The sequence below is a fragment of the Amphiura filiformis genome, chromosome 11 (genome assembly GCF_039555335.1).
Source record: "Amphiura filiformis chromosome 11, Afil_fr2py, whole genome shotgun sequence".
In the NCBI taxonomy this organism is placed as follows: domain Eukaryota; kingdom Metazoa; phylum Echinodermata; class Ophiuroidea; order Amphilepidida; family Amphiuridae; genus Amphiura; species Amphiura filiformis.
Window position 1 is genome coordinate 20,688,491 of NC_092638.1, and position 9,996 is coordinate 20,698,486.

The 9,996-nt window shown below is 38.8% G+C and overlaps 1 long non-coding RNA gene across 1 annotated transcript; it reads right to left on the reverse strand.

Moving 5' to 3' along the window:
• Positions 1–4,083: 4,083 nt before the first annotated feature.
• On the reverse strand, positions 4,084–7,541 carry LOC140163952 (uncharacterized). The gene is made up of 3 exons (XR_011860441.1): positions 7,449–7,541; positions 6,446–6,529; positions 4,084–4,900 (listed from the first exon to the last, which is right to left on the reverse strand). It is a non-coding gene; the product is annotated as an uncharacterized lncRNA (long non-coding RNA).
• Between the last annotated feature and the right edge of the window lie 2,455 nt (positions 7,542–9,996).

A 9,996-nucleotide genomic window follows, 5' to 3' on the forward strand; every position in this document is an offset into this window, starting at 1 on the left:
TGATTGTGATATGTCACTGTCGCTTTTTGGAAAAGGAATTTTTATTTCATCACAGATTTTCTGGGCACTGTAACCCTTAAAATGGAACTTAATCATGCTGCATGTCTCAATTTTCTCCATTTTGCTGGTTATGCGGTTACATAGGCAGGTAGTGACATCTAGCTCCCGTAAAAAAAAGTAAACATACTTATGAGACCATTTTTGCACCATCGTGTACATAAGGACCAGTGATTGCACTGACAAAATTTCATTGGTATAGCTCTTTCACTTCTGGGCGATTTCTAAAACTTTATGATACCCCCTCGTACACAGCACTTCTTGGGACTCCATACACAGCATCTTTTGGTCGGAGCTGGGAGTTTCAATTACCTGGTTACGGATCTGCATCTAGCTAAACGATGTACCGGTATTGTAATAAAACTTAGTAAATTCAGGTTTCTTTTTCCCAATGGTTCATTGGTTGCTGGTTTTGCTTGAGAAGTCTATCTATTCTTACTCAGTGTTCTGCATAGTGTACACGGGTAGTGTACAAACATGGATTTTAGAATGTGTTACTTGGTGACCAAAATGTCTTGGGTAATTTATACATTCTTATTTAAAGTAGCTTTCCGGGGCCATGGCATGGACCCTCACAGGTGAGCAGAGAGAGGCTTAAGAAAGATACCCAGTTTTCCAAAAGAATACAATAATATTTGTAACCTGCATGGAAATTAGCCTACATGGATAGCTGCCCTCTATCTGTGCTAATTTGCATAACAATCAATTTATGACTGGTGGTGTGCTCCTTGTGCAGTACCTCTATACAGTGATGCCAACGCCGCGCCTTAGGCGCACAATTGGGCTACTTGGCGATCGCTTGCCGCTACTCAAAAAAGCATGCCGCTACTTGCCTAAAATTGGGCTACTTTTGCCAGTCTCAGGCCGCGGCAGTAATTTGATGTATTTTCCTTTCAATTTAGCCGATTTATAAAGGTTTTGAGTATCTGAAGCTCCAAATTGCAATTACAATGGGTTTTGTGACCATTTATTGATCGGTCAATAACTTCCCAGTAAGTACCGGAAGTTTCAAAGTCAAGTGCTTTTCCGCCCAATTGGGTGTTTTGCGTTCTAAATGCGGGTAAATCCGCCCAAATATCCGGTATTGGGCTCTTTTTTGGAAGCTTAAAAAATTGGGCTACTTGAGAATCCTTTACCGCGGCCTGGCGAGTCAATGCGCCGCGCCTTGACGCTGAAAAGTTTTGGCAACACTGCCTCTATAGTCAGCACCAAGGACACACTTAACCACCATCTTCTCTCCCTCTGCAGGTATGTCAAAACATTTTATTTTGTTTATTTTACTGCTTTTGTTTGATTTCTTCAGAAAGTCAAGCTCATATTTGGATATTACCATATATCTAAGGTTTCATGTTCTTGAATTTGGTGAAGATCGTAATTAGTTTCGGACTGATTTTTATTGTCTACAAGTTCTTCAAAAGTTTTCCTATTCACAAAAAGGCTAAATTTGTGTGATGAGCTTTTATTATGGAAACTATTCCTAAACATAATGATATCTGATTTTAAAGATATTGAGTAAAGAGTATTAGTTTGATGTTCATAATATTATTGTACTAACACCATTTAAGATTTGCATGTAATATTTTGAGAATTAATCGTTGATTTGATTCAACATGTTTAAGCTTCTGAATTATGAAACTTTCCTGTGCATTAAGAGATGTCCAGAGATTTTCTCAAAATTATTCACATTCATGTTTGATATCCTTATTTTCTCAAAATTTTGGTATCTTTGATTTCACTCATAATTGAGTTACTATTTTGTGAACTTTGTGCTTGAGCACATGATACATGCAGATCACCTATGTCCATGATACTTTTATAGATAGAATTGGTGTATGCTCGGTGTCACTCAGGGCAAATTAGGACATTTAACAAAGTGTTCTAAAAGGCGTGTGACATAAATATTTTGTTATTCTATCTAGGAATGAGAGTATCATACCTTGTACTTTTAAGTTTACTAACAGTATTTTAAGTTTTTGTAAAATTGACAAAGTGACTGAGTCATGTTAGTTTTATTTTTGCCATTCATTTTGTGTTACGCAGCTCAAGCGAAACTAGTCACTAATAGTAGAAAGTTAAGATAAGTCCTTTCAAACTATCTGGCCAATGTTTGGATAAGGACCATGTGCACTGATAAGAGACATGTTTGCTTGGTTTCTATGCCTATCCATAGCCATGTGTGTATGTTTAGAGGTTTGTGTGAACAAAGGCACACCTCTTCACCTCAATGATTTTTATTGATTGAGTGCTATAAATGCACATCATTGATTTTTTTGTTTTGGCGATGCACATTGTTTATCTTAATAATTTGTTTTGGCTATTTCCAAAATGATTATTGTTGATCATAACTAATTTGTTTTGGCTATTTCGAAATGATTTTCTTCTTGTTTTGATCATGAAGTTCCTTTTGATTTGTATTTTTAAGAAGTATGATGAAACTAGGGGTGTGATTTTCGAGTAATTTTGTGCCCGGGTACCCGCCGCATTTTTCGGGCGGGTAACTGGTACCAAATTGCAAAAAAAAAAAAAAAAAAAATTACAAAAAAAATATATAGGCCTATATTTTTTTTTTTTTTTTTTCAAGGTTTTTTTCGGTTTTGTAGTGTCTCTGGACCCTAGACCTAAATGCTAGGATCATGGTTGACCTAAAAAAAAAAAATTGAATTTTGCACATTGTTTTGTAATTTTAATATGAAAATTGATACATAGTTTTCATGTCATATACTCTATTAATGATATCAAAATGCTTTTACTGTCATATATATCCCTTTATTTTAGAGCCGAACAACTATGGCAAAGCAAAGAAAATTGAATTTACTACAAGCGCACATGTCGCCAATACGTACCACTCCTTCGGTCATGTTGTGGTACGACCCTTTGTTGTGTATATCACTGTCCTGCACGCTGTATACGCATTTGTGTGTTATAACATCGTGTATGCGTTCAACTAATAATTCCATCGTAATAATAAAGCGCCGGTTCGGCGTTTTATTCAAAATCTCGGATTTTGACAAAACCACAGCACCTAGAGTCTTAATTTTTGCAGGGTATATTGGTTTAATAAAGTACAATTTAATCATGTAAAAAAGGAATGTTAAAAAATCAGTGAGGGCGTCTTCCTCAGCAAATGTTATAATATGGCTTTAATGTCAGCAAACCATTCGATGACTAGCAACAGGAAAGTTATGAATCTTTTTTACATCAATCTCGAAGGACAATTTCCAATGGTAGTACACTGAAAACCTAAATTGGTCAGCTGGACTAACTTAAAGCTAGTCCAGATGGTGCCCACCTGGACTAGCTTTAAGCTAGTCACTTTTGCTGGACTAACAAGGATGACTAACTTATCTTAGTCCAGCATGCTGGACTAGCTTTTAGTTAGTCGCTTGACTAGCTTTTGGTTAGTCGCTTGACTAGCTTGATGTTAGTCCAGCACGCTGGACTAGTTAAGGTTAGTCACTTGACTAGTTTTTTGACTAGCTTGATGTTAGTCCAGCGTGCTGGACTAGTTAAGGTTAGTCGCTCGACTAGTTATTGACTAGCTTTAAGTTAGTCCAACTGGTGCCCATCTGGACTAACATAGCCCTAGTCAAGCCAGCTGGACTAATGTAACATTAGTCCAGCTGGCTTGACTAACATGCTCGACTAACCTCAAGCTAGTCCAGCCAGCCGAGCAAACCTAATGCAAACCATGCATGCAGTTGCAAATTGGATACAGTCTGATAAGGGTTATACAATTGGAAAGTAAATGAGCCACATGTGGATTTAGTCTAAATAGATTAATGTTTGCTTATTGCTTCCCTGCATGAATTTACAAGAATTATTCCATAAATCTTGAATCATGCAGCATAGTGAAATATATGAAGCAAAAGCAAGCACCAATAATTAGTACAGAACTAGACCTGCATGTTGGCGAGGATTTTGATTTTTTTCTTCTGACCATGTTGTCTCATTTCATCTGCCTAACTAGTACCCACCACAGACTGTATCCTATCCTCTTTTGGACACAATAGATTCTGAAATAAGAAACAATTCAAAGTCCAAAATAACATTAGAAAAAACTTTATGACATTCTTATCTTGCATCCAACATTATGATACCCAACTCTTCATATTATAAAAGCCTTAAACATAAATTACAAAGATTTCTGTTTATGAAATAAATAAATAACTAATTATAAATGTATTTAATATGTCAAAACCTTAACTGTTTTTTGTTTAAAACAGCTTGGTTTGACAGATTAAAAACATTAATATTGATCATGTTGATTACAATTCACAGTATAGAGTCTATCCAGATGTCATACAAATTAACACACATGATAAGCATCATGGATAGGTATAATACCATTTTTCACCCTGATATGGCAGTGACGTCATTGCATAGTCATCCAGCAAACAAACTCATGATGTCCCTTTTTTTAAATCTACAATTCATATTTGCTAACCTTAGAGAAAGCGAACCTTAGAGATAGTGGTCCTTAGAGATAGCGGACCACCGCTGGTCGGAAAGGGCATTGTATAATTTTTTTAATGCCTGATTGTGAGAAAAATAGTCATTAAAGTTTGTCACTCATATTCACAATAATGAAGTCACCACAATCAACAGTTTTGATGAATCCATTTTGAATGTTTGTCAAATCAATCAGAGCAAGTTTCATTTGCATGATTCAGATAAATCCATCTTTGACAGGCAAAATTAGTGCAAGGTTCTTTTTTCACACTACTTGTTTGTGTAACGTCTTAACTCGTTATTTTGCATGGCTGATGTACAGCATTTTCTTCGTGATGAGTTGCAATTGTTGGAAGTCTATTTCTACCACAGTTGGGTTACATTTCAGCAGCACCTGAAAGCAAATTATACAAAAAGTTACCATTAGTTAAACTTTAATAGGCAAAATGAATATCCCTGCTTTCACATCTGGCAGTTTTCTGAAAAAATATTTTGTGTCAGCGAGAACTTTATTTACAGTTTAATACATAGTCTACGGACCCCCAAAGTGATATGGAAGGAAAAAACGGAGTCTGACTTAGTAACTCATGCCCAGAGATAGTAACTCAGGGTCCCGAATAGTAACTCGGCCCCAAGATAGTAACTTGGGGCCCGACTTAGTAACTCGGGGTCTGAGATAGTAACTTGGGGCACGAGATAGTACCTGTGGCCCCGCGATAGTAACTCGGGGTCTGAGATAGTAACTCAGGCCCTGAGATAGTAACTTGGGGCCCGAGATAGTAACTCAGGGGTCCCTTGGGGTCCCGACATAGAGACTCGGGGTCCCGAAATAGAAACTCGGGGTCCCGCCATAGTAACTCAGGGTCCGACATAGTACATCAGGGCCCGAAATAGTAACTCGGGCCCCAAGATAGTAACTTGGGGCCCGACTTAGTAACTCGGGGTCTGAGATAGTAACTTGGGGCACGAGATAGTACCTGTGGCCCCGCGATAGTAACTCGGGGTCTGAGATAGTAACTCAGGCCCTGAGATAGTAACTTGGGGCCCGAGATAGTAACTCAGGGCCCCGAATTAGTAACTCGGGACCCCAACTGAGTAACTCGGGTCCGAGATAGTAACTCGGGCCCCGACTTACTAAGCCGAGAATCGGAGATGGTATTGCGGGGCCCTGAGTTACTAACTCGGACTCCAAGTTACGATGTCGGGCCCCAAGTTACAATACCGGGCCCCAAGTTTTTTTCTTCCATGTCACTTTGGGGGTTCCGTAATAGTCCCACCAATTAAACCACCAAAATTTAAGGAAGTTCTTACACCTCCGAAATTTTGGTTGGTCATGTATTTTTCCACATTTTTAGAGTCCACCACCAGGGACAGTGTTTACAAAATATAGCGTACTGTCTTAAAGGGCATGGTCAGATTCTGACATTCTGTTGTGTTTTGAAGATACCTCACATTGAGGCTGGCATCACACTAATTTCTGATTTCTTCGTGATGACTTTTGAGTTAAATTGCACTAGTAGCAGTTTTAACATTTAGCAGCAAAAATGTGTTTCACAATGGCCATAAAACCAATAGTTGAGGCAATACGGGGGCATTTGCTCCCCCATATTTTTCTTGGTCCCTCAAATGTTCACTTTTTGCAGCAATTTAACCCAAAATGTGTTGATTTTGTCCCCCCCCCCCTCCCTGAAATTTACTCCCCCATCCCCCACCCCCACCCAAAATCCAGGTGCCGCCACTGAGATCCATATGTGTGGTAACCACAGTTTATAACATTTAAACATGCTAAACTTAAAAACATATTTCAGGCATAAAATTTCACTTGGGGTTATAATATATAAGCTTTCTTCTGATGCCAAAAAAAAAATCTTCATTTTGATAAGATATTTGTAACAGTAGGGGGATGAGGCTGTCATCTGGTCATACATTTTTCAATTACCTTTGTTATTTGAGTGAAATCCTACAGACTGTATATGTTGAGTCTTTCAAGCTTCACGGTTGCATCGTCAAAAAGGAACAGAACCTATATTATGAAAAAAAATACATGACATTAAAATGGTATAATTTTACAAACTGTTGACTGTAGATATTGTTTGGGTCGTGGTTGTTATTCTAAAGAAAGTGATAATTAATAATTTTGCAGACCATGCACATAGCATTTCTTAGTTGAGAGCCCCTGGAGGAATTTCCAAACGGCATGCCCCAAAATGCTTGCCCCCCCCCTCTTGGCCTACCCAAAATCCCCCCTATATGCCAAATTTTTGGGATCCAATTTTGCAAACATATTGCAAGCGGAAAATTTACATAGCATTTCCACTGTTTCCTCTACGGCTTTTAATATCATTTTCTTTAAAAGGTGCCCCATGAATGTGTGCCAAAATTGCTCCCCCCCTTTTCGGCTAGCCAACCCCCCCCCCCCCTCCCAATTTCATTTCACTTTATTCCAAGTAGTTTTCTTCTAATTCATTTAGAATAAATTATAGCAACAAACAATAAAGTAGCAAAAACAGTACCGGTACACAACTTTACCCCCATCCCAGTGGGGGCTTATGTTATAATATATAATTAGGCCTACACATACACACAGGCAGTCACTAAATTAACTTGGAGGATCTGGGCTCATCAGCTAGCTTACCAATACCTTTATATCATTATAAAGGTGCCAAGACTTACACTAAAATTGATGACCAAGGCAATCATGCCAATTGCAAGTACATTGTAGAATATCATAGTGCACACATGATTGCTATAAACAACAAAATTACTAGTAGTAGTACGTATGCATGTTGTATTGTGCTGTTACCACTGCTGTACATAGTGCATATTATCATGATTATATAGGGTTAGTGACTGGCATTCTGAGCTGATACTATTTTTGTGTTTCTGATGTAATATCATAACAAATTGCAACCTTACATATATCAACACAAAGCAAGACTTACCTTCATGTTCTACAAAATCCTGATGAATTAATTCCAGGACATTTTGTGGCAAAAACTTGAGAGTGTTTCTCTGTATAGTGAAGTGACAGCAGTATCCAGTTGACCTCAGCAGTGTATGTAAATGTATGTTTCCCCGCTTACAGATTTCAGTTGGGTCAGAGGTCGCATACCACAAACTACTGGCAAATTGACTAGCTTAAGCTAGTCAAGCAGGCATCTTGACTAACTTCCTGCTGGACTAACCAAAGCTAGTCAATCCTTAAAACTAGTCCAGCAGGTCAAATCACATTAGTCAAGCCAGCTGGACTAATCAAAAACTAGTCCAGCTGGCTGAAAACTAGTCCAGCAGGCTTGACTAGGTTGAAATACTAGCTTAAGCTAGTCAAGCAGGCTTGACTAACCAGTTTGACTAGTTTAAAGCTAGTCCAGCCTGTAAGGGCGAATTTCTCGACGGGTGGCTTAGCAGTTGGCTAGTCTAGCCGCAAGGCTTAAGAGGTCGTAAGACCAGGCTTAACTGAAAACACGTTCCCGACGCACGGCTCCCATAGCCTCGAGGCCTCGTTAGTCTGTGGGCCAGGCTTGTAGGATTAGCCCCAGGCTTCGTAAAATTTGCATTTCTCGAAATCAGTCTTCTGTAGTCAGTAGTCTACACAAGCCTGTTAGGCCAGGCTTAAAGCGGCTTTTCTTGGCCCTGCCTCAGAGCAGGTCTTAGTTCGTAAGCCGCGGACTATTTGAATTGACAAATTGCTTAAATTGTATAATGCAAAGTTTTTCTTCCATATTTGTGAGAAATCGAAACAGATGCTGTCTTTCATTCAACATAGAGTAGGCCTAAGTAATAATTATTGTTCGATTTAGTTGAACTTTTCACCATTTTATTTTAATGTTCATTCGAGTCAGTAAAACCTGCTGTTAGTTGAACATTTCACCATTTTATTTTAGTGTTCATTCCGAGTCTGTTAAACCTGCTGTTGCTCTAAGGCCTACTCATTTTGAACGATGAACTTTCTTTTGGAGCAACGGTGCCACAGGGGTGCAATTAAAGCGAGACGCAATCTTCGGCGACAACTTGCTGTCGTGAGCGTCTTCAGGAGAGGAAGGATCCTTTTCTGAAGTATTCGGGTACCAAATTTAAATCGCGCTGCCGATTCAGTAAAGGCAATGTTTTAAGGCTTACTGATCTGCTTGAACCTAACTTCTAACGGTCAACAACGCGTCCGGTCAAGGAGCAACCCGCTCCTTCCTGCCCCCCCCATATTTGACATGTCCAAAACCTTGACGCTCCACATTAACTTGCTACCATGCTTTCCTCTTTTTTGTCTGAGATTTATTATCGGACGCCTTGCTTTCAAATTTGGCTGCAAAATATGCAGTAATTCAATTCAGTAGGCATATAGGCCTACATTTGTATACATCTGTATATACATCATCATCATCATCATCATCAACATCATCATCATCATCATCATCCAACATCATCATCATCATGCACTCATGCTAAATTCGCAAATGGCCACATGTTATGAGTTGGGGGTCTCATAGGCTGGAGCCCGGACATTTGCGCAGAATTTTTTGCCTAAATGTCAAATTGTTTAATTACTGTAGATACCTACATAGGTAAATTATATACCAAATTAAAGCTCTTAGTGAGTGCTTCAAATTGGTACCTTAACTTTTAATATAGCATGTATACTTCAAAAGTTATAGCAGCTGAACAAAAAAAATGTCAGGGTGGAGTCGGCCCATGATATGCTGGCCCATGATATGCACTTTTGTGTTAATGCTTGCTCCAGCTTGTTTATATGTTGTTTCTGATTTGCTTCTTTGCCCAAAATTAGTCAAATTGCCTAAATATGACAAGCCTGGATATTATTAAGTATTCTGAATGTGTAATCTTTCGAGTTTTAGGGTTTTAATTGAATTATTTAGCCAGGGTGGAGTCGGCTTACGATATGGCTGCTCGAGAAATAGCGGCTCAGGATATGCTCTTTTCCGGTGAAGTTTGCGAAAACTTATCAGGATTGTATTTCTGATTTGATTTACACTCTCAGATTTAAATATTTAAGATACAAACATAACCTTCTTAATTTACCTACATGGTCCTGGTAAAAATCCTTTTTTCGGGGTGGGGGGTCCATGTATTTTACATGTTCAGTGGCGCATCATGGTAAGTTTTCTGAAGGGGCAAAGACAAACAAATTTCTAGTAGCCATCATTTGACCCTGTGATTACCTGGTGTGATTGTTGTGCAAAACAATGGCTATTGTACACTATATTTAAGCCCAAAATTAAGGTGAACATTTGTGTTTACCACTTACCAGGCCAATTTTCAATTTCACACTATGAGGGGGGGGTGAAATTTTCTTTGGGAAGGGGTTGGTTATAGGGGTGTTTGACATTTATGGGGGGGGGGGGGGTGAGTTAGCTAACCAACTCATATCAGGTGGGGGATGGCTCAACCACCTAACCCCCTTGGTCTTCACAATTTCAAAAGACTACAATTACATTTACATAAAGTCACTTCAATGTACATGTACATCAGTTGAAC